The sequence below is a fragment of the Silene latifolia genome, chromosome 1 (genome assembly GCF_048544455.1).
Source record: "Silene latifolia isolate original U9 population chromosome 1, ASM4854445v1, whole genome shotgun sequence".
Lineage (NCBI taxonomy): Eukaryota > Viridiplantae > Streptophyta > Magnoliopsida > Caryophyllales > Caryophyllaceae > Silene > Silene latifolia.
The window spans coordinates 173,249,595-173,274,209 of NC_133526.1; the positions used below are offsets into that span (position 1 = coordinate 173,249,595).

Consider the following 24,615-nt stretch of genomic DNA (forward strand, 5'->3'; position numbering starts at 1 on the left):
CCCTGTCCACCTCTGTTGCCCCATGAACCTCCCGGTCGGTTACTAGCAAAACTTTGAGTTGGCCCCTGAGAAAAATTCCCTGGTCGAGCTCCTGAACCAGTGTCGGGCTTGTAGCTTGTGCATTCCCGTCTTTTGTGGCCTATCCCACCACAGTTGAAGCATGTAAGATTGGAGTTGTCACTCACACTCTGACCTCCATTCTTTCCCCAGCCACGAGATCCTCCCGAGAAACCAGCTCCACCAGAAAAAGCCTTAGCATGGTTGAAGTTCCCTTTCTTGTTGGCCGACTGACTATTGCTTCCACTTTGTCGGCCTTCCTCTTTTCGCAGAGTCCTCTCATCGATCTCTCTTGAGAGATCTACCATTCTCTCAGCTTGACCCGCTCTCAGATACACTTCCTTGAGGTCAGTAGTAACCCCGGCTGGCATACGACTCACGATCTTAGCAGATAAACCCCTCTCGAAACGGAGAGCCAAACCTCTTTGTCCTAGCTGCATGTCCTCAACATAACGAGATAGCTCCAAGAACCGATGATAGTAGTCGGTGTTGTCATCTCTTGATCATGGTAAAGGAATCAAAGTCGGACCTCATCTTGTGTCAGATATGCTCCGGCACTGTTGCTCCCTCATAGCACTCTTCAACCGGACAAGGAATAGCTCCTTTAGCCTGGTAAAAGCTCTAGCATCTTCCTTGACGTTTTGCCACCAAACTGCAGACTTCACCTCTTAGGTAGTACACTACACGCTTTCGACGATCATGTCTTCGGGGCACTTAACCATTTTCATGAGAGCTTCGATCTCACGGTGCCACTTCTCGAGTAGTTTTGGTTCACCTACCCCATCATATGTGGGAGGGTTGAAGCGAGCAATAATTATGCTGAGCTGAGTAGCATCCATCGACTTCTCATTCCCTTTTCCCACATTTTTGAGAGCTTCAAGGAGAGCCTCTTGTTGCTCAATCATGCGAGCAACCTCATCAAGAGTCATCTCAGAAGCTTGGATCTGCGCGGGAGTTCTTTTGGGCGGCATTTTGAGCTGACAAGAAATAAGGAAAAGTAAGCACAAAAGCCTACGGCTCAAAACGTAACAATCTTCTGCCAAAAGAACACTCAGCCGAGTGTACAACCATACTCGGTCGAGTAAAGACTACTCGAACGAGTATCCTAGATACTCGGTCGAGTATTCGACTCCAGAAGCAAACGTCAAAAACTCAGAAACAATACTCGGTCGAGTAAAACAACACTCAGCCGAGTAGTCACTACTCGGTCGAGTATACGTACTTACTCGGTCGAGTTATCATATACAGTAGCCACTGCTACTCACTGCCAAACAACACTCGGTCGAGTGCTTGGTTACTCGGCCGAGTGCTCCCTACTCGGTCGAGTACCTGCCCTGCTCGGCCGAGTAACACTATAGACGGGTATTCATGCTCACTATTCCCGCAGCAAACACATAACATCAAGAACTTAAATGCCACGTTATAATCATACCAACATACAATTCATGCATATTCTAAATCCAACATAACAAACATTCACAAACCCGCCACCTCCACCATTTCTCCAATCACCACACTTACAAATTTCAACACATACCCTTTTAATTATCAACTATTACCAACATGCATCTTCACATACATGTACATATAAACCCAACTCTCATCACACTTCCCCCATGTTACCGGCTCGAGTTAATGAGGGCCAATTTGCGACTCCGGGACGTCTCCCGAGTCTTTGCGGTAGCTCCAAACAACTCTCCCCGGGTTCATTTTATTTAGACTCCCTAAGTTCATTAAATTCATTTGTTTAGGTGCCGGAATCTTCGGCTCTGATACCACTTTGTAACACCCCCTCATACCAAGGTGCCTTACCAAGACCACCCTACCATGAAAGTGTGTTACCATCTCGGTTGCCCGAGGTTAGTACATATCAAAAGCGTCTGAACTGAGCACAATTATTAAAGTACTTTAAAGTATAAAGTTTACATCAACCAAATCCAAAAACTGATTCAACTAAATACAACTCCAATGTCTGACAATAAAAGAAATCAAACTAAGACTCAGACGGTGATACTATGACTGGTGATGACAATACTCCCATGACTGTCCCCAAGCTCATCACTAGCAATACCTGTCAAGCCTGCTCACCATCCCCGAATGGATCACCGCAGATTCCACAAACAACAACGGGGTCAGTATTACTCAATCAATATAAGACAAACAAACGAAGTAATCAACTGATCATCGTACAATCCCAATCTTTCGTTCTCACACTGTAACCGACTACACACCGAAGTGTGTAGCCCTGCCAGATTACCCATCGCAACAGGTAATCCTCGCCGCCAGTGGGTGACCGCAGCCGATCTCACCTAGTCCAGCTCCTCAACGAGCGACAAACAATCCATGTCCCTTAATGTGCACATCCCCTCCCGTGGCGGGTTCCACGGAGGGCGAACTAGGGTGTGAAGCCACTCTCGCAAGTGACTCCACCATAATCACAATCACACGACATCACAGCTGTCACAACACCCTCACACCAACATCGTCACAACAATCTCCATACTCCGATGATCAACAGATAACAATAGTCACACACAAACATGTCTTAACAATGAACAGTAAACTGAGTAGGGAAATCTTACCTTAGCAATCAACAGAAGAATGAACTCGAACAATCAGAAAGGCTCTTCTACGAAGTCTTCTCCTATACAATAATCACATAACACAATTACACATTGCACAACCCCCATATTCCCAATTCCGTAAATGTACACAGTAACCCCAACGAATACGAATAACATAGAAATAGAACTTACCAACAGTAGAATGAGGAATTATACGCAAGAACTCCGAAGATTACACACACAACAATGTTATGGAATGATTAGGAAGTGATTAGGGAGAGATTAGGGTTAACGTAGAAATGATGAAGTTTGAAAATGATGTTTAGAAACTGACGCGGGATATAAAAATAATCTTAAACACTCCCTAATCAAACCGTCAAAATAACACTCGCCATACCGGATACTCGGTCGAGTAGAGTTATACTCGGCCGAGTATTCTCTACTCGGTCGAGTATGCACTATACTCGGCCGAGTATTCCTCGGCAGAACCAAAACAACCCACGACAACAGCACTACTCGGCCGAGTAGGCTCTACTCGGTCGAGTAGTCACCAAAGAAAATCCGTAGTATTACATTCATAACCAACAACAACCATCCACCATTACCATCGTCATAGACCTCCCTCCACTGCCACGTCGAACCCCACTGTCGCAGCCAACCACTTGTCGCCTCCCTCTCTTCCTCCTCCGAAATTCCGCCTCTCTTCATTTCGAATTTGAATTTTGAAATCCCGCCTCCTCAGATCCCAGAACCACCATCTCTCTCGCCATAGATGGCCCTCCATTCAAGGACCACCTCGTCGCCACCACTCCCTCACCGGTCGACAACCCATGAGCCCCTTCTCCTTTACGGCAACACCCTTTCAACCGCCTCTCCCTCTTGCAGCTGCCCACGCCGCCACTACCATTGACTCGCCTAATCCCTACGCCGCCTACCTCCTGACCACGACTCATCACTGACACACACAACTACCAAGCCGACACAACAACACGACACCACGACACCAACAACCGCCTCTTCGTCTTCTCCCTTATGCTTTTTTTTTTCAGATCGAAAAAACAGGGTTTGTTGGTTGTTTTGTCTTTTCCTTTTCGCATCATGCGAGTTTATGGTTGGAAGAGTAATTGTTGGACTCGTTTTTTCAGATCTGCATATTTTTTGTCAAGTCAGGTTGTTGTTGGTGGTGGTTGTGGGCATTTTCAAGATTTTTTTCGATTGAAATTGTTTGGGTGCAGGATGTCGTGGTGGTGGTGGTTGTAGTTCGGATGAGGTGGGACCGGAACGGTGGTGATGTTGTTGAAGTTAAGGTGGTGGTTGATGGTGGAGGAGGTGAAAGTGGCGGTGGTTAATATAAACCGTAGAGAACATGACTTGATAAACATTAAAGTTTCAAACATATACTATTAAAGTTTCAATTACATACCATTCAAATTACATAAGAAATTTATATGTAAAATGACTCGTTAAGCAATAAAGTTACAAACGTATATCATTAAAGTTTCACTCATTTAACATTAAAGTTTCATTTATAAATCAATGAAATTTTAATTTTTATGTTAGAAATTGCCTAAAAAAATTAAAGTCTCTCGTTACTAATACAGTTTCACTTGTAAAATATTAAAATTTTACTCAAGAAATGGTGAAATTATTCAAAATTTAGTCATAATTACGTTATTACATAAATTCTAATTTTGATATTGGAAAATGACCTTAAAAAATTAAAGTTTCAGTTTTAACCATTAAAGTTTCACTTGTTACAAATTAAAGTTTTACTTTTAAATCAGTTAAATTACATAATTTGAATCACAATTACATTATTATATAAATTTAAATTTTAATAATTAAAAATGACCTAAAAAAATTAAAGTTTCACTTTTAAGCATTAAAGGTTCACCCGTAAAATATTAAAGTTTTATTCAAAAAATCAAATTTATATTTTAAAATACATTGAATAACATAAATCTATTTTTTTTTTACAAAATAACTATAAAAGATTAAAGTTACAATCTTAAAGAATTAAAGTTACACTTATAGATTAAAGTTTTACTTATAAAACACTAAAGTTTCATTTAAAAAGATCCAAATCTCAATCATCAATCTTAGAAGACCAATGGCTTAGATTAGGATTTAGGGACTCAATTATTTAGGTGGACTCATTTGAACTTCTCTCTCTCTCTCTCTCTCTCTCTCTCTCTATATATATATATATATATATATATATATATATATACGTAATTTATTTTCGCAGTACATTTTTTACTCATTTCAGTACTTTTTGTCTATCTTTTTCCATTTGCATACCCTTGACTAGAAAAGACTTCAACATAATCCTCTCAGTTGCAAACCCTAAATTCTATCAAAATTAACGCATTTTATCAATCATGGATGACAATCTGAGGATAGAATCAATATTTTATTTACTAATTACGTAATCATTAATCAAATTATTAATTTTCTTTGTTTTTCTTGTTTTTAATTTTTTCATTTAGGGTGTTTGAAATCAAAATCATTGTCGGTGGTTGAGTGGTGGCGGCACTAGAGAACGGGATGGGTTCGGTCGTCGGCATGGGACGGGAGTGGTTGATGGCTTGTTGTCGGCATTGGGGTGGAAAAGGGAGGCAGAGGGGTGGGTGGAAGAAGGAGAAGAAGGCAGAAGGGGTTGGGAATCGTGATGCCGACTGCAGGTCTCCGGCAAAGGACGATGGGAGTCGACCGTCGGCGGTGGGAGGGATGGCTGGCAAGGGGAGGGGAAGGGTGGTCAACGGTGGTGGTTAATGAGTGACCAATAGATTTAGGTTTATAATTGATTTTGATTTTCTTGCCATACAAATTTGTTAAAATCATTTACCTAATAAACGTGGTTAATGAAGATTCAATGAGCATACTAATAATTTCACATGAGTTAATGACTCTTAATTTGCATGATTCAATCGTTTAAATAATATCAGTACCATTTTTATGCAGTACATTCTATCTTTGATTGAGAGAGAAAGTATGAGGGAAGTATGCAGGGAGAAATGAGAAGGGTAAAATTGTCAAAAGAATGAATGAGTAAAATGTGTCGCTAAAATCAAGAGTATATATATATATATATATAAATAGGATCTCAGATTTAAACTTTATTGTTCGGTGCGAACTTACGAACTAAACATAAGCCCTTCAGATCAAATAATGAATGGCCAAGATTAGACGCTCGTTTGTCTCTTTCAAACCCCAACCCAATTCTCACTCTCACCCGACACACTCACAGTCACTCTCACAAACCTTTCCAATCTCTCCCGTCGCTCACATCCACCTCCTCTTTCGACCGTTGTCCTCCGACCACTGTCATGCGACGGCCACGATCAGATGCCGACGGCGTGTTCTTTCTCATACTCTTTCGCACAAAACCACAACTTTGATCGACTTTTTGCTCAAACTGACAAACTCATCGTACCAGTCCTGCAATTTCGATCAAATTTGATGTAAGTTTCTTTAATTTCGTAATGATTCTCATATTTTTCATTAATTATTTCCATAGTTTTAAAATTTCCCCCAAATTTGACTTTGTTTGAAGAAGTCTAACCCTAATTATTCTCCTAGTTTTCATTCATTACTCGTTTTTTTTCAGTTTTCCTATTTTGTTGTTAATTTTTATTAATTTAGATATATTTATGCGTTAATTTTGATGGTGGTGACGACCTGCCGGAGTTGGTATGGGAGATGGATATATAAAGAAGCACCCCAGATACACATTGTGTTACTTGTAGATACACATATCGACTTGTGTAGATACACATTGTGTTACTTGTAGATGCACATATTGCGTTCTGCTGCGTATGAAACTTTGAATGAGACAGTTAGGTGTGCCAAAATGCCCGACACTGCTCAAATTATTGAACAACTACTTAATGTTATGCTGAGCATACTGTCACTGTCCTTTGAGCTTCCAATTGAAAAAGAAAAGCAAGCAGATTTGCAAGCCCTTATATGTGGTATCTAATTCAGCGATGATCCAATCCCGGTCCTGATAACCAAAAGGATGAATTCGACATAGCCCAACCATGAATAACCCAAAAGGGTATATCTTGTAGACCAGTGGGAATTGGTTGTTTTTTGTCCAGAATTGATTGTTATGTCTTTTCTTTTTCTGAGGGAATTGGCTATAGAAGTTGACTCATAGATGAAAACATTTTGCCAAGCAAGCTTATGCTGGTTTCATGTGAACATGTGATAGCTCTGAGTATTGAGTTAATGGACTGGACCATTATTTATACGAGCTCAGTTGCTATATACACATATTTGGCACCCTAGATACAGACCTTTTGCTTGCTAGATACACATGATATTTTAGCAAACATTTAATCATCGTTTTAAATTTGCAGAAATGAAGAAGTTGAGGACAAGTAATGATGATGCGAGTAGTGAACTAGTGAAGGGAGCGTGATGCCTGATGGATCGTTGAGGAGGGTGGCGTGGAGGCCTTGTCTGGGAGGGGAAAGACAGCGAAAGGGTATAGGTGGGGTACTGGTCTCGTGGGGATGATTGGTCAGGTGGTGTTGCAGGGGTATTGTTCCAATTAAGTTTCTATATACACTCGTCATCACCTGTATGCACTTCATTACGTCCTAATTCTCGGTCACTTAATGTTCTTTTTGTTTGTTTTTTCGCTTTTTCGATGTTCTTAGGACTAGCTAGTAATAATTCTCTAGTTATAGGTCACTTGAAGTTATCAAAGTATGATTAGTGATATGATATAGTTGCCAACTGGATCATATTTTCTGTGAAATTTGTCCGAAGGATATTTATTGATCATATTAGAATGATCATTAATAAGGGAAATGAGGTTGTTGAGTTACCTTTACTATAAGCTTATTATTGAAAAATAGGTTGATGTTTCCGATTTGAACTTTGTGATGTCTGCTTGACAGACATTTACTTAACCCATTGTTATTTTGATGCCTATTATCCGAGATATTTGAAGTTCGAACATACGTTTTGCTTTTACCAACCTTATGAGCAAACTGGTACATGCTTGTGTACTCCCTCCATCCCAATCATTTGTTTGTCTTAGATTAAAATAACCCTCTCAAAGAATAAAAAAAGGCAAACAAATGATTCGGACAAAGGGAGTATATTTTAGGCTTTAGTAGAATTATTAAATAAGTCAAATGCTTCTGATTATTCTATGTATTAATTTACTTCATGTATTGTGTTGCTGGACTGGATATTGTGAGTTGTTCTAGAAATTTTTACCACTTTTTGTACAATTCTTACTCGTATAATAACATATGGCTTTCCCCAAGGATGACCCTAGCAAGCCACCAAAACTTACTGCTTTCTTAGGTTACAAAGCTGGGATGACCCACATTGTTAGGTATGTCGAGAAGCCTGGTTCAAGTATGTCATTAAAGCCATTAGTCTTTTTATATTTAAAACTCTGATTCTTTGGAGTTTTCTAGATACACTCTTTTAAGTTACTAAATATTGTGAGTGTATCTAGCAAGCTAAATACTTGAACCACTCATTAAAGCCATTGGTTTTTTATCCCATTAAGTTTTTAAATACACTCATTTAAGTATTAGATACATAACCGTAGCATGCTAGATACACTCTTTTAAGTTACTAGATACATACCTTTAGCTAGCTCGATACACTCGTTTAAGTTGTCAGATACATACCCGTAGCTTGGCAGATACATACCCGTAGCTTCCTAGATACACTTCTTTAAGTTAATAGAAACATAACTTTAGTTAGCTAGATACACTCGTTTAAGTTACTAGATACATACACGTAGATTGCTATATACACTCCTTTGAATTACTAGGTACATACCTTTAAATAGCTAGATACACTCATTTAAGTTACTAGATACATACTTTTAGCTAGCTAGATACATTTCTTTAAGTTATTAGATACATATACTTTTAGCTAGTTAGATACACTCCTGCATCTTATTAGATACACATCTTTGACACACTAGATACACTCCTATGCGGCTGAAATTCTCAACACTAAAAGAAATGAGACTAGATTATGGTTAGGAGCGTATGATACTACTGAGGAAGCGGCTCAGCCGTAAGATTGAGCCGCTTTCACTTTAAGAGGTCATCTTGCCATTTTAAACTTTCCTAACGATCAACAAGCAAGTAGTTGGGTAGATTTTGCCAATTTAATATTGCCATTAAAAATATGTTTTGTTTGACAGTATATTGTCATCTTCATCTCCTGCCAGTATTACCAAGAGCAGAAGAATAATTGCATTTCAGAAGTGGGATCAGGGAACTGCTCAATGTTGCTGAGGCCTCCATTTCTGCTGTTACTGTAATTTTAGAGCATAAAAGAAGAGTTATATTTTCATTTCTCACCGACTCATTTCTTCATCTTCCTTTTCAGCAATCCAAAGATGGACAGGGTGTGCACCCTGAGCAAATTAGAGCAAATTAAAGCCCTGCTTCTGGATTTAACAACATTCCATGGTTCCAACATTGTCGGAAATTGCAACATGTAAACCATTCAGAAGTTACTATTTAACCTCTGAAAGAGAATTTGGTTTATCATTTCAGATTTTATGTTTTTGTTTTTTTTTTGGGAAACAATTTTACTGGTCCATCTTAAGAGATGGGAAATTGTTGTAGTAACTGTAATCTGTTTTATAACTTTCTTAGTATAACCTTTCAACCTTTAATTTTACTGTCTTGGCCAACCATTTCATTGCTCACCGGTAGTCTTCTCGAATAATGTTTTACTGGTTTGACGTTCATGTCGAGCTCATAATCTTAGATGCAGTGAGTGATTAAAGTGCTCACACATCGACGTAAATGAACAGAATAAGCTCATTATGGGGCTACAGATCTTAAATGACGACCTTAAACATACCATCACCACCATCAGGAATGTCCTCCTTGACGCTGAGTCTAAGGATAAGCTCACCCACGATGCACAACACTATATTTCGAAACGTAAGGATGTTTATGATGCTAATGATTTGTTCGATGAGTTTCTTACTCTAGCTGAGCTTAAGCAACACAGCAAAGATGCTAGGCTATCTGTACAAAAGACGGATCCTTCAACTTTTGGATGCGCACTTGTGTGGAGAGGTCGGTCTCAGTGGGGTAGCCACCAATAGTACTAGTACGATACCAGCCAACCACATCTTCCAACCCTCCTCTCTGTATAAGAAAAAAATGATTCAATGAATAATGAATAACAAACAGGAGATACAGGATCACAAAGATGGACAGGCTAATTAATGAATACAATAAATAATAATAAGGATGAAATATAAGACAAACCTGCAGTTGAGTCTCAAAGTAATCCAGCAAATTAGAGTGAAAATCAAGATGGTGATCAAGAGGCAAAACAAATGCATCCATGACAACTATAGCATCCCCACAAACCTTCCCTTTTAATAAACCCCCCATTTCTTTACGACCCTTTCTCACCTCCTTCAATAACTCCTCCATTGATTTGCAGTTATTTGAGCTCGTATGCTTCACCATAACAGAGCCACATCTGACATTGCGACACGCTTTAGGTAAAGGGGGTCATCTTGTTGCAAAACTTGGCCCGAACCGTCATTTAGGGAGTTGAGGTCAAGGGTTGTTGTGATGTTGTTCAGGCGTTCCCATTTTTGTGGCTCAACCATTTAAGGTTTTGAGTGTTAACCTAGATACACATATTATACATTCAGATACACTTGTCGATTTGTGTATCTGATAGTATTCCTTCGTGTATCAGGTGACACATTTGACGTATCTAATTAAATAGCACTTCACTAACATAGCAACACCACACCCACCACCCCTCGTCTTCAACCCAACAACCACTACCTTATCATCCAACCACCACCATGCTTCGTCGGACTAACTGTTGTCGCTTGCCCCTTAAACGCAGTCGCTGCACTTAAACCACTCAGGCGACTCAGCACTCCAGTCCGCTACCACTACACAAAACACAAAACAGGCGACAACGCCAGCGACACACGGCGACGTTTAATCATACTATTGCCGACGATTTTCCGTCACAAATTTAATTTCTCCGGCGGGTGGGTCTTGTGCTTCCGGCGAGATGAATCAATGATGTGAAGTATGAAGGAGACAAACGAAATAAGAATGGGGTCGGCTATGTTAAAGTCCGACATCACTGGTAGATTAGGTCTTCTCTGCGTTTCCCGGCTGGGATTGGTTGTACGGCATCGGCGATTGGAGGTCGTGGAGTCGTCGGTGTGAGAGAGAAAGAGGATAGGAATAATTAAATGGCAGGGAGCAAATATGACGTGGAGTAAGAGAATAGTATATACATTGAAATGTCAGCGCGTGTTTTGTTGTTTTGGGTAGTTCGCACCGTACTTTAGTTCGCAGACTGACTCACCTATATATATATATATAGGGGGCGAGATCTGTCTTGAACCCAAATTTGATCGAACCGTACGAACTACCTAGATACACTTGTAAACACTACTAGATACACTTGTCAGTACTGCTAGATACATTTGTGAGTACATATACCTAGTAGTATTCCTACATGTATCTACAAGTATTCATACATGTATCCACCCCAAACCTAAGAACAACCACTGCCCACCACACTATCGCCATCAACACCACCGTTGCCGCCGCACCACCACCCTACCACCACCACAAATCCACTCCTTTAATACCCAACACATCAGTCATACCTTTACATGTACCAACTACGTTCGTATCCACCACCATCGCTGTCGTAACCGCGCCCACCACACACCACTAGGACCACCGCACAACCACCATCACCATCAGACCATAACAGTCACGCTACAAACGACCGCAACAACGCCGGAAACTTCCCTGGTAATCATAAAACATAAAAGCAGACTACCTTCATCATTTTTCGTCGGCGTTTGTCCTTGGCCTCGCTCGCTATCACCGAGATCACCACCAAACTCCGTTAGACATCAGATTTAACCACCTGCAAATCGCCTAGCACCACCCGAGCCACAATGTCTCGATCTACGTTACTCCAAGACGATCTTACTTTTTTATTTTAAATAATCTCATTGAATCATAGATCTAAGGAAAATGAAGAGGGATTTCAAAGAATTAAACGCAGGGTGACATTGTTGGACAATTTCGAGTCAAATTATGTCTATTTTAGCCGAAAATGGCTCTGATTGTGGTGGTGGTGGTGCGGCACTCAAGGCGGTAGCGTAGAGGTTGGTACATCGATGTCGAACGACATCGATGAGTGTGCGGGTGTCGAAGACGAGGATAGAGGGGAGAAGAGGTTTGCCGTTTAGGTATGGAGAAAAGTTGCCGGCGTTGACCGGTGATGGTTGGTGGGAGTTGTGGCTGGAGTCCTGGAGATGGGCTAGTAGAGTGTACGGGATATTGGGGGTTCCTGAGTGGATATGTGAGGATAAAGTGAGTTTGGAGTTAAGGAGAGATTCAATCTGGACCTTTGATTTTGTTCATCCAATGGTTTCTTTTGAGTTCGTACAGTTCGCACCGTAAAATAGTTCGCACGAGATCCTGATTCTCCCTCTCTCTCTCTCTCTATATATATATATATATATATATATATTAATAAATAAAGCTTTTTTCGAGCGTTTATAGAGTCTCCAATATTACCGAAACACCTAAGACTAATAAATAATGGAATTAAATTTAAATGAAAAAAAAAACCGTAGAGAAAACTAACGTACATTGCAACATAAAAACTTCAATTTGAGTATGAATTTGAATTGGAGACTTGCTCCCACTATTTACATATATATAAATAGGAGATATTGGTAACCCTAATATGATCTTCTTACGTATCTCCCCTTCCCATAGTATAATGGCTTTTTTACGTGTATAAATCATATTCCTATGTTTGTTTGTTTTTTATAATAGGTTTACTAAATAATCTTCGTTTTTATCGCAGGAAATATATATGAGACTAAAGTACGATGATCACTTTTTGGAGTTTCAATCGATGGGGAGGACCAATATCGGTTTCTTTATATATCGTTATTGGGATATTCTGCATTTTTATTTATAGTCTTATTCTTAGTTTGACAGCATAATATGTTCATGATACTTCTTTATACTCTTTGTTATACATGAGATGTTTTTTATAGTTTTTTTCTTAGTTATTATTATTATATTATGCACCGCATATTATTTCTATACGTAATGAATATCTGCAGTTTTGTTATGAATATAATGATTTGTTGTTTGATGACAGGTATGTATGGGTACAACCGTACAATAAAGAAAGTTTATTATGATGCTCTCGACAAGTACACAATTAAGGCTGGATTTTTCATTATAAACCCTTCATTATTTGAGTTGTGCTTATTAGAATAGTAACCAGTAAAAGTATTGATTCTAGATGAACGTATTGCTTATTTTTCACAATCTTAATCATCATTATTATAATTCAATTATTGTTATTTCCTATTCATGCTTAATAGTTTTTGGATCATAATTTATCTGTTTGGGTATGTAATGTGCCGTACTTTTTAATTTTTTCCAAAGTTTTGTACTGACTCCTAATCATGTTCCAACTTCCAACACTGAGTACATGGTTTGTATGCCTGCGATTCTCTGAGGTAAAATACAAAAATTCAATGTCAAATAACCTTGAAAGTAAATAAGACAATAAGACAATAAGATAATAAATTAAATAAGCCTTTTGCACGTAGATAGGGACGGTGTTAATGAGGACATTGGCACACATGAAAGAGCATATTCATGGTAAATCCTCATACGTGATAACCATGTTAATATACGTGTAATTTTGATGGAGTAACGATAATCGATTTAACATTAAAATTGTGGGTCCGTTTGGAACACTATGGTAAGTCTCGCTGACTTCATGTTGTTGGGTAGATAAGCACACTGCAGGATTTCGATGAGTTATATACTTATATTACTTAAACGTCTTTTTTCTTTGAAGCTATGGTAAGTTTAAATGTCGCTTCCAAGTTTTTGTGTGTATAAGGGTAGAATTAATTTATATTAATGAATAGAAGGATACCCCGTTAAATATTAAAAGATACTTCATTCCAATTATTTATTTACCTTTAGTTTTGGGACAAACACCAAGGGGGAGGAGAGGAATATTTGTGATATTACTCCATATTGAAAATGACAAGTGGAAAACATTCCTAATATAAAAAGATAAACAAATGAATAAGACACCAAATATAGAATACGTAAACAAATGACAAGACGAAGGGGCAAATTGATTTAGAGAAATTAGATTATAGGTAAACCAATGACAATATGAAGTGGCAAATTTGGAGAAAAGGGATTGTACATCAGATGTACTACCTCATACTTAATGACTTTTTGAGTTTTTGTGTATTTTTTTGAGTTTTATAGAGTTTATAAATTACATTTTAGTTTTATGATGTCAAAAGTCAAATTTTTCCGAGCTTATATGTAATTTTTTTGTGAGTTATAATGTGATTTTTTGAGATTAATGTTTAATTAAACGAACTCAAAAAATTTATAATAAAACTTAAAATTTTTAAATTAAAACTCAAAAACTCTATCTTGATACTCAAAAACTATACCTTCTAATATATTACATCAGATGTATAATCCACTTATGTATAATCCAATTAGTGGGCAAATTTGTTCAAGAGAAATTAGATTATTAATTTATGGTTGACATAGTGTATGCATGAGTCAAGCAATATTAAAAATTAAATTTATAAATACGGCTATTAGAGTTTTATATGTTCAACAAAAATAGTTCTAAAATCCATCAACGTATTTGTATTATTATCTTTATCCAATTAGAAATTTTGGAACTCAACTTATACCATGATGATCATGATGAAGTGGACGATCATATTGGAAAGTACTTGCCCGATATTAATATTGTCTGTTAATGTCTGATGAATTTCTGACTCTTTTGCATCCAATAGTGAGAAAGTACGGGAAAGTTGTCCCGATATTGGTTTTTGTAGTCGGACTTGCCATTGTTCATTCTACAGATATGCATGAAGATTGACCAAATTAGCACGAAAGCTTTCCTTTGCCGACTACCAAAACCGAACTCCATTCAGTCCTGTAATAATACTTTAGTGAACTTTAGTCGTTTTTTAGGTTTTTATATGCATGCATTACTTCACATTTGAATGGTGTGTTTATTTACGAATTTGTAGGTTTAGTTCGTGGTCCTTATACATATACTTTTTTTTTTGACAAAGGTCCTTATACATATACTAAAAGAGATATACTTAGTATTTTCGAGCGATTATAGAGAGTTTTAGCTTTTCTTAATGGCTTTGAAACATTACTAGAAAATCTAAATTTTGGAAACTACTCTAAAGCTATATGATTAAAAATAGAATAAGTATGTTGATTTTTGTTGAGATCTATTCCTATATGTGTGTGAGGGGTGAAGGGACGAATTTATAAGTGAGTGGGTTATATGCGTAGAACTCAACAATTTTGTTTGAGATTATAATTGAGAAGTATTTAATTTAATAGTATGTTATATGTGCGTCTTTTTTAGTCTAAGTAACAACATTTATTTAGTCTAAGTAAGAATAATTGTGAATTTGCATAAAAAACTAAATTGCTTAGTACACTGTATTAGAGTTTCAACGACCATAAAACATAACAAATTGATTTTTAAGGCCTAAATTACATTATCACGTGTATAACAATTTCAATACAATTACACTACTTTGTATTACTCACCGCTTGAAATATTTTTATTTTGTTATTTTGCAGGAGTATTTCATTAAAGCTAAACAAAAGATGGAACATGATGAGTATTAAACTCAAATACCATGTATGTTGATGGAATATTTTGTTGCATTGACGAAACTTTTACAACTATTTCTGATCAATGAAAATTGTCACTATAAAAAGACTTGATATCAGGTAGGTAATTTACCATGGATTACTTCATCAACAAAAGCGATGACATATACAAAAAGGTAAATAAATCGTTAAGGAATTAGTTGACCAAGATATTATTAATCTCATGTGATGAGTAGAAGAACATACGAACGAAGTAGCACATAGTTTCGATCATACAAACACTTTTTCAGTTACTATATTAGGCACGATTAGACATTACAAATAGGCCCGTGCAACGCACGGGCATTAAATCTAGTATATATATAAAAGAAGGATCAAGTGAGTCCACCAAAAAACATTGAGTCCCTAAGTCCTCTTAAGAGCCATTGAAAAGATAGGATGGAGGGTTGAGATTGAAGGGGAAAAGGGAGGGATTAATGCTAAATGGAGCGGATTGAAGCTAATTAATCACTTTCTCTCACTATCTCCACTAATCAACCACTAATTTTACTATATAACATTTATTTTTCACTCACTTCTCTCTCATCTCACACAATTATCATTCCTCTCATCTCTCTAAAAATCAAAAACATTCAATTCCTCTCAAAAATCAAACAAAAATCAAAAACCAAATAATTCAAAAAAATCAAAAAAAAAAAAAATTTCCCCCTCATTCACTCACACACCCGCCACCACCACCACCACGACACACCACCCACCACCCATACACCCGCTACCACCACCACACACATACCCTCCCACCACCACCGTCCCTCTCGTATCTACGCGGCCACCACCACCGACCAAACACAGCCCCTCCTCTTTCTGCCACCTTGCTCACCACCATACACCACCAACACCTCCTCTCCTCTCCAACAAACAAAAAAATGCAGAAAAAAAGACAAACACCTCCTCTCCACCATACACAACCTCTCCAACACTAGATTTACAACCACAAACAAAAAAAAAAGCAGAAAAAGTCGCGGAGCCCACCACCACCACACCGCCAGTCTTCACCTTCACGCAACCATCTGCCGCCTCCACACCATCCCGACGCCCACAACCACAACCAGCCTCGCATCACCCCACGACCCACAACCCCCACTACTTCGCATCACCCCACCGCAACCACGTCCCTCCTGTCTGCCACCACCACCGTAACCAACCTCGCACCATAACAACCACTATCTCCTCCAACGACCTCCACCATCGCCACTACCCTATGCCGCCCTCCTCCGACCAAATCTGACATCCCCTCCCACAAACCAGATCTGTGGCCGCCGCCACGACCCACCCTCCACCATCTTCTTTTCTGGTTTTGTTTTTGTCTTTTTTCTTTCCTCATGTGACGGTCTTTTTGTCTTGTTTCTTTCCTTTTTCCAATTTTTTTGTGTTGTGGGTAATGGGTTTTGTTATTATGCGTGGTTGGTTTCAGATGTAGATTTTTTTTTTCTTTTCGAAAAGGTGGTGTTTTGTTTGGTTGTGGGTGTTTATTTTATAAATTTTCAAATCTCGTCTTATAAAAAATCGTCTTGTTATATATTTTTTTCAGATCTGGTTTTGTTGGGTTTCTTTGTTATTTTTTAGATCTGGTTTTTCTTTAAATTTACAATCATATTTATTAGATTTACACTCATATTTCTTCAAATTTACACTTGTATTTCTTTACATTTTCACTCGTATTTCTTTACATTTACACTCACATTTCTTTACATTTACACTAGGGATGTCAGCGGGGCGGGTACAAGTGGGTACCGCCCCGCACCCGCCCCAATTGGGACGGGGATGGGTAGAGCTTTGGCGGGTGGTGGGCGGGTACGGGTATGAAAATTGTACCCGCCATGGGTAATGGGGCGGGGATGGATTTTGCATCCTACCCGCCTCAAACCCGCCTATCCGCCAAATACTAAAAAAAACTAGTGCGATTATGACAATTTTTTAAATATTATTTAGTTATAATAAAAATATAATTTAAATAATAGTTATTTTATTAAGTTTTTTACTAACTTGTTTGGTGAAAAAAATAAACATATATAAAGATAAATTTAAGAAAATGGAAATTAATAATGCTTAAATCAACATTTGCGAAAAAATTTATCGAATAAAATTATGGTGTACCGGGTTAATGGATAAGCGGGACGGGTACGGTTTTATATTTCCAACCGTTGGGGCGGGGATGGTTTTGGAAACTTGTACCCGCCACGGGTGGCGGGGCGGGGACGGATACGAGTTTTTCTTGGTGGGTACGGGTACGGGAGAGCCTATATCCACCACCGCCCCGCCCCAATGACATCCCTAATTTACACTCACATTTCTTTACATTTACATTTACACTCACATTTCTTTACATTTACACTCATATTTATTTACATTTACACTCATATTTATTTACATTTACACTTGTATTTGTTTACATTTACACTCATATTTCTTTACATTTACACGCATTTTTCAGATTTACACTCATAATTATTTACATTTACACTTGCATTTCCTCACATTTACACTCATATTTTTTTACATTTACATTTGTATTTCCTCACATTTACACTCGTATTTCTTTACATTTACACTTATATTTCTTTACATTTACACGCATTTTTCAGATTTACACTCATATTTCTTTACAATTACACTCGTACTTCTTTACATTTACACTCATAATTTTACATTTACACTCATATTTCTTTACATTTACACTCATATATTTGTACATTTACACTTGTTAATTTATATAGATTTGCACTAATATATTTGTGTGGATATGAGTTGGTGGTGGAGGACGACGGTGGTGGTGTTTGTTGGTAGTCGGACTAAAGTTTTACTCGTAAAGGACCAAAGTTACACTTATAAAGGACCAAAGTCACACTCAAATGACCAAATTTACACTCTTAAACCTTCAAATTTACACTTAAAATACTACATTTACACTCGAAAAACATCACATTTACACTTGTAAAATGTTAAAGTTATATAAATTCAAAATTTCCGTCACAAAAAATTAAATTACACTCTTAAAATGTTACATTTACACTCGTAAAACATCACATTTACACTTGTAAAATGTTAAAATTATATAAATTCAAAATTTCCGTCACAAAAAATCAAATTTACACTCTTAAAATGTTACATTTACACTCGTAAAACATCACATTTACACTTGTAAAATGTTAAAGTTATATAAATTCAAATTTCCGTCACAAAAAATCAAATTTACACTCTTAAAATGTTACATTTACACTCGTAAAACATCACATTTACACTTGTAAAATGTTAAACTTATATAAATTCAAAATTTCCTCACAAAAAATCAAATTTACACTCTTAAAATGTTACATTTACACTCGTAAAACATCACATTTACACTTGTAAAATGTTAAAATTATATAAATTCAAAATTTCCGTCACAAAAAATCAAATTTACACTCTTAAAATATTACATTTACACTCGTAAAACATCACATTTACACTTGTAAAATGTTAAAATTATATAAATTCAAAATTTCCGTCACAAAAATCCAAATTTACACTCTTAAAATGTTACATTTACACTCGTAAAACATCACATTTACACTTATAAAACTCATACAACATTACATTTACACTTTTGAAATCTGAAACTCAAAACTGATTAGTGGTAATTTTTTTTTGATTAGTGGCTAGAGAGAGAAAGAAAAATTAATTAGTGTATAGAAATTTGATTAGTGGTAATTTTTTTTTGTAATTTTCAATCTCAACCACCCATCTCAATCCAACCATCCACATTTTTTTCCTTTTCTTTTTAATGACCTTTAATCAAATTCATCTCAACCATCCATTGAGGCCATCCAATGGCCCTTAGAGGGACTTATGGACTCAATGACACATGTTGGACTCATTAGAACTCCCCTCTCTCTCTCTCTCTCTCTCTCTATATATATATATATATATATATATATATATATATATATATATATATATATATATATATATATATATATATATATATATATATATATAGATTTAGGATCCTATGAGAACTCTCTTCCCATGAGAACCCGTGAGAACCTCAGGTTCAGAACCTTTATACCAAAGGTTCAGAACCTTTATATTAGAAGTTCAAAACCCTTGTACCAAAAGGGACTGTATTAAGGAAGAATTTTATGGTCATGTGTACAGCTATAATATTAATTTTGGTGATACACACACTAGTATTGCTTAATCAACTTATGCTAATCTTACGATACCAAGTTGGGTTATGAAGTTTAATGTTTTATCCTACCGTTAGATTGCATATTGCTGACGACTTTAGTGTAATCGTTATTGTCTTGTGGAGATAGTACTCGAGTAGTGTATTTACTGATTATGAGTTGTTCATTACTTATCCCCTTCTTCCGCTGATAGTTTGCATTTTATTACTCAGAAAACGAATTTGGATGTAATTTTATTCCTAAAATTTAACGTGGCATAAATTTTAGCGCGGGAGTTAGTCGGGTGTAGATTCTGGGAAAAGCTGAAGACTTTCTCCTCATATGGCTCTAATTGAGCTATTTAAACTTGATTAGTTTTTAACTTTCTTATTGCTTGATGTCAGTTTTTGGTTAGTTTGTCTGTGGGTGCTAAATCGGTTGGTTAGGGGTATTTCCCATTTGCACTACCCATTTTAATTTGTGAGAGGGACACTATCTGTCTATAGCTATAGACGGATAGTGTCCGTCTATAATGAGACGGACTGATTTAAGTATTGGATATGGCTCTCCTTTTATTTTTTGAACATGGTTTCGTCTTCTGTTGTTTAATCACAAGATTCACACCTAGCTTGCTATTTTTGTTTCAGCCTCCCGTGTTTTATTTCCCCTTCAACAAACATGTTATTTAAGTTCCATGTCATCTTTATGAGTGTTTATATTGTAGTTTATTTTAAGTCGAACGGTTGAAGGATAGGTCTGTGTGGAGCATTAAGTCTATAACATTACTTATTTGAGATTGTTTCATCAGATGTCCCAGGTTCCTTTAGTACAAAAGTTCTGAACTTTTGGTTTAATATTTTTGTACTTTTGGTACAAATGTTTTGAACCCGAGGTTCTCACAGTTCTCATAGGAAGGAGGTTCTCATAGGATCTCAACCCTATATATATATATATATATATATATATATATATATATATATAGAGGTAAGATCTAATGAGTCATCCTCTTAAATTGAGTCCATAAGTCCCTCTAAGGGCCATTGGATGGACTCAATGAATGGTTGAGATGCATTTGATTAAGGGCCATTAAAAAGAAAAGGAAAAAAATGTGGATGGTTGGATTGAGATGGATGGTTGAGATTGAAAATTACCAAAAAAAATTACCATTAATCAAATTTATATACACTAATTAATTTTTCTTTCTCTCTCTAGCCCCTAATTAATCAGTTTTGAGTTTTAGATTTCAGAAGTGTAAATGTAATGTTGTATGAGTTTTACAAGTGTAAATGTGACGGAAATATAATTTTAACATTTTACAAGTGTAAATGTGATGTTTTACGAGTGTAAATGTAACATTTTAAGAGTGTAAATTTGATTTTTTTGTGACGGAAATTTTGAATTTATATAATTTTAACATTTTATAAGTGTAAATGTGATGTTTTACGAGTGTAAATGTAACATTTTAAGAGTGTAAATTTGATTTTTTGTGACGGAAATTTTGAATTTATAAAATTTTAACATTTTACAAGTGTAAATGTGAAGTTTTACGAGTGTAAATGTAACATTTTAAGAGTGTAAATTTGATTTTTTTGTGACGGAAATTTTGAATTTATATAATTTTAACATTTTACAAGTGTAAATGTGAAGTTTTACGAGTGTAAATGTAACATTTTAAGAGTGTAAATTTGATTTTTTGTGACGGAAAGTTTGAATTTATATAATTTTAACATTTTACAAGTGTAAATGTAAAGTTTTATGAGTGTAAATGTAACATTTTTAGAGTGTAAATTTGACTTTTTGTGACGGAAATTTTGAATTTATATAATTTTAACATTTTACAAGTGTAAATGTGAAGTTTTACGAGTGTAAATGTAACATTTTAAGAGTGTAAATTTGATTTTTTTGTGACGGAAATTTTGAATTTATATAATTTTAACATTTTACAAGTGTAAATGTGAAGTTTTACGAGTGTGTAACATTTTAAGAGTGTAAATTTGATTATTTTGTGACGGAAATTTTGAATTTATATAATTTTAACATTTTACAAGTGTAAATATGAAGTTTTACGAGTGTAAATGTAACATTTTTAGAGTGTAAATTTGATTTTTTGTGACGGAAATTTTGAATTTATATAATTTTAACAATTTACAAGTGTAAATTTGATGTTTTACGAGTGTAAATGTGATGTTTTATGAGTGTAAATGTAGTATTTTAAGTGTAAATTTGAAGGTTTAAGAGTGTAAATTTGGTCCTTTGAATGTGACTTTGGTCCTTTATAAGTGTAACGTTGGTCCTTTACGAGTAAACTTTAGTCTGACTACCAACAAAAACCACTACCGTCGTCCTCCACCACCAACTCATATCCACAAAAATATATTAGTGCAAATCTATATAAATTTAACGAGTGTAAATGTACAAATATACGAGTGTAAATGTAAAGAAATGTGAGTGTAAATGTAAATAAATACAAGTGTAAATGTAAAGAAATCTGAGTGTAAATGTAAAGAAATACGAGTGGAAATTTAAAGAAATACGAGTGTATCTTTTTAAAACCAGATCTGAAACAAAACATATAATAACAAGACGAGATTTGAAATACAAAAATTGAAATTTATAACAATACGATATTTAGGATAAAGGAAATCTGACACAAAAAAAAAAAAAAAAAAAGGTGAAAAGCACAAATCCTACAGCATAGAACCGTGAAAAGCGTGAAAACCAAAGCAAAAACAAATCCCACAACATAGAACCGTGAAAAGCAAAGCAAACAAAAAAATTATAAAACAAAACACAAAATTTGAGTTGTGAGTTCATAAAACCGTGAAAAGCAAATCCCACAGATCCCACAGAATTTGAGATGCGAGTTCATAAACACAAATCCCACACTTGCCTCCTTATACCTCCTTCGTCTTTTTTTTTTCTGAATTTTTTTGTAAATCTGAAATAAAAAGGAGGTGGATGAGTGGAGAAAGAGAAGAGGAAATGCGGATATGGAGATGAGGTGGTGGAGTATTATGGTGATAATGGTGGTGAGGTGATGGCTTTTTATGGTGGTAACGGTGGTGGTTGTTGTTGTGGTGCTGCGGGTGTGCGTCCTTGTGGGTGTCGTAGTGTTGTTGGGATGGTGGTGAGTGGGTGGGGTTGGTGGGTGTGGGTGGGACAGGAGGGCGGTGAGGTTGGCTGGGTGGTGGTGTCGGTGGGGTTGGTGGGCGTGGGTGGGTGGCGGTGGAGGTGGTCGGTGGTCGGTGGTCGGTGGGGTCGGGTGAGGAAGAGGGGGAATTTTTTTTTGAATTATTTGGTTTTGGGGTCTCAGATCTGGAAAAAAAAGAAGGGGAAGGAGGTGGCTGTGGTGGTTGTCGTGGGGATGTCGGGTGGTGTGTGCGTGGTGGTGACGGGTTGGTTGTGGTGTGTGTCGGGAGGTGGAGAGGAGAGGTGGTAGTGTAGAGGAGAGGGTAGTTGGGTTGTGGTGGGTGGTGTCGGGTTGTGGGGGGTTGGTGGGCGTGGGTGGGTGGCGGTGGAGGTGGTCAGTGGGGTCGGGTGAGGAAAAGGGGGAAACTTTTTTTGAATTATTTGGTTTTGAATTTTGTTGGATTTTTTAGAGGAATTGGATTTTTTTGGTTTTTAGAGAGATAGAGAGCTGATATTTGTGTGAAGGAGAGAGAAGTGAGTGGAAAAAGAAGGCTTTTATAGTGCAATTAGGGTTTGATTAGTGATGGTAGAGAGGGAAAGGGATTAATTAGCATCCATCCCCTTATTTTAGCCTTAATCCCCCCTTTTTCCCCTTTAATCTCAACCTCTCATCTCATCTTTTCAATGGCCCTAAAGAGGACTTAGGGACTCAATGAATTTGGATGGACTCACTTAATCCTTTCTCTCTCTCTCTCTCTCTCCCTCTCTCTCTCTCTCTCTCTCTCTATATATATATATATATATATATATATAATTGGCTAAGATGCTTGGGATATTCTGTCTCGTACATCTTAACTTTTTCATTTTATAAGATATACCCCTATTTTCTTGCAAAAAAAGTTTGACCGTCAATAACTTTTGACTACAAGTTCAAAATACGATAAACTTTTTTTCCAAATTGACCGTTTTTAAGATGTTTTCAGTTTGAAAAAAAAATTCACCGACGTCTCAACTCGTAGTCGGGAATTATGGTCGGTCAAAGTTTATTCGCTAAAAAAGTTTTGGCCAACCATAACTACATGCTACGGCTCTGTTTGGCAAAATTAGCTGAAAAAGTACCTGAAACCCGATAAGGTAACTGAAAAGGTAGCTGAAAATTAGGAGTTGACAAGGTAGCTGATTTTTATTAAAAGTGTTTGGAAACTAGCTGAAAATGTAGCTGATATTTGATCAAATGACGTAAAAGGGCATGGTTATTATTGTTATCATTTATGTTTTTGCTATTATTCTTGTGTTATTATCATTGACGTTGTTAGTAATAAAGTCATAATGTAGTTTTTTCGTATTTGTGCAAGTCTCCAACATATTTTAAAGAGAACGAAAATAATAACTAATATATCACGATTAGATAAAAGAAAACAAAATTCAAACAATATATCATCAAAAAATGTATTCTATGAATACAAAATTAGTTCTCTATTAAACTCATACACACAAAAAAATATTGATTTTTTCCGGTGAAGTATAGTGAAGAATTTTATTTAATAGTTGTTTGTGTTATTTGGGAGAAGGTATTGAATGAGACTTTAGTTGACAACATTAAAAAACAAGGGTAAAATCGGTAAACAAAAAAAATCAGGTACCTGATTTCTCAAATGCTACATGAGGTAGCATACCATTTCATTCCAGGTACCTTTTTAGGTAAAAAAAGATAGTTGCCAAACACTCTAAAAAAAATAAGGTACCTGATTTTTTTGACAAAAGCTACTCGGGGCAAATCAGGTACCTGAAGTGTATTGCCCAAACAGAGCCTACGAGTTCAAAAAGCGGTGATTTTTATTTTCAAATTCAGGGCCTTGACGAGATAATTGGTTTGAACAAAAAAAATACCGTTTTCTGAACTCGTAATATAGAATTATTGTCGGTCAAAGT

The 24,615-nt window shown here is 36.5% G+C and overlaps 2 long non-coding RNA genes across 2 annotated transcripts; one reads left to right on the forward strand and one right to left on the reverse strand.

Annotated features, from left to right (window-relative positions):
* The first annotated feature begins 5,807 nt into the window (after positions 1 to 5,807).
* On the forward strand, positions 5,808 to 9,293 carry LOC141612090 (uncharacterized). Its single transcript, XR_012528985.1, has 3 exons — positions 5,808 to 6,085; positions 6,986 to 7,209; positions 8,836 to 9,293. It is a non-coding gene; the product is annotated as an uncharacterized LOC141612090 (long non-coding RNA).
* Positions 8,153 to 10,943, reverse strand: LOC141612095 (uncharacterized). Its single transcript, XR_012528987.1, has 2 exons — positions 9,896 to 10,943; positions 8,153 to 9,772 (listed from the first exon to the last, which is right to left on the reverse strand). It is a non-coding gene; the product is annotated as an uncharacterized LOC141612095 (long non-coding RNA).
* Positions 10,944 to 24,615: the final 13,672 nt, after the last annotated feature.